The 1,790-nt window shown below is 44.5% G+C and overlaps 1 pseudogene; it reads right to left on the reverse strand.

Moving 5' to 3' along the window:
* Positions 1-268: 268 nt before the first annotated feature.
* On the reverse strand, positions 269-1,071 carry LOC147424010 (uncharacterized; annotated as a pseudogene).
* Between the last annotated feature and the right edge of the window lie 719 nt (positions 1,072-1,790).

The raw sequence follows: 1,790 nt of genomic DNA on the forward strand, positions 1-1,790 counted from the left end.
CTACTCCACATATAGCTATCTCCTCCACTACATGAACCAAGAGGTGAATTTGACTAAGAAGGACCGATCAAGGAAATGCATCTTCAATGGCACACATAGTTTCTATTGCAAGTGTTTGAGCAGCAGGGATAGCATCTATTTTGATTTCCTTGGAGCTCACAAATCTGTAAGAAAACACAGAAGGATACACTAAGTGCTAGTTGAAATTATTGTGTACATAAAAAAGGTGTAGTTGAATGGAGTCTTGTGGTGTACCTTACTAGCTCTCCTAATTTGAAAATAGCGTCCCTGACTTTCTTGTCCCGACATATACACATACTCACCGGCAGAATGAACTACAATGTCAATTAGGGAAAGGGAAAGTGAGTGATAGTCATACACACAAACTATACATAGAATAGGGAGTATGAAGATTACCTGAAGCATCTTGTCCCAATTGTGGGACTTCAACCCATACAATTGAATGCTTCCACCCTTCTTCGCTTTTGTGAAATCTCCCTTTAGCGACCTCATGTATCCTGTTGGTGTGCAAATAGAGGAATTGGTACCCTTCACCTTGTCTAATTCTTCTTTTTCTAGCATCCATGGTGCTTTAGGAACCACAATCTTTCCATTTGGGGCACGCCATGGAGTGGCAGAGGTGGAGAGACGTTTTAAAATCCTCAAATCCTCCCTTGCACCCAAAGAGTCCTTCTTGCCAATAATGTGGTCCCATAGTGTTTGGGCTTCATTCTTGAATATGTGCATGGGATCCAAGAGGTGTTGTATTTTTAAGTCCTTCCAATATGGAAGCCTTAAAAATATGGAATACCTTGACATACCTTTTGGTGGAGAACATGGAGCCAGATTGTTGTTGTGGTGTTCCTCCCAAATGGTTGCCCAATCTGCCATTGTGAGCTTTAGAGGAGCCTTCCCATTTGTTGGAGCCTTGTTCTTGTTATGCCTTTGGGGTAAGAAACAATGCTTGTTTGGATAGATTACCTTGCGCAAGGAATCTGGCCTCTCCGTCACCAACGATGGCCCACAAGTAGGACATGCATTGTGACCCGATGTGGACAACCCTGCATACATATCATATGGTTAAAGAGATGAGTGAACTAAAGTGAGCTAAAGGGAGAGAGGGAATGAGTGAAAGAGAGATAGAGGACAGGGGGTTACCAGAAATCTCTTCAAGCCCAAGATAGTCATGCATAGTCCACATAAAAATTCCCCTCACTTGAGCCTCTCTCCCCCCCTTTGCAAGTGAGACATCGGCAACAAAAATGCCTCTCCATAACTCCTCCAACTCCTTGATGAGGGGCTCGAGGTAAATGTCAATCTTTGACACTTTATACTTCCCTGGCACAAGCAAGGAAAGAAGTATATTGCCCTTCTTGGTTGGCTCCCATGGTGGAATATTGTAGTTGACGATCACCACATGCCAAGTGCTCCATGAAGTAGACTTAGTGAGGAAGGGGTTGACACCATCACTTGCTAACCCAAGCCTCAAGTGTCGAGACTCCAACCCAAACTCTGGCCATTGAGTTTCGATGTGCCTCCATGCAGGTGAATCGGCAGGGACACGCATCATTCCATCATTTGAGCGATGGTTTGTGTGCCACGTGAGAAGCTCCACGATAGACCTGATTTTAAACATGTGTTGGATGTGAGGAATTAATGGAAAATGCCTTAATACCTTGCAGGGTAGGTGTGCCTCACTCACACCTGTCTTGTATCGTGCCTCCACACACACGGGACATGAGCTAGCATGTGCATGCTCATTCCGGTATAGCATGCGATCGTTGGTGCAT

The sequence above is a fragment of the Adiantum capillus-veneris genome, chromosome 26 (assembly GCF_014529385.1).
Source record: "Adiantum capillus-veneris isolate H3 chromosome 26, ASM1452938v2, whole genome shotgun sequence".
NCBI classification, from domain to species: domain Eukaryota; kingdom Viridiplantae; phylum Streptophyta; class Polypodiopsida; order Polypodiales; family Pteridaceae; genus Adiantum; species Adiantum capillus-veneris.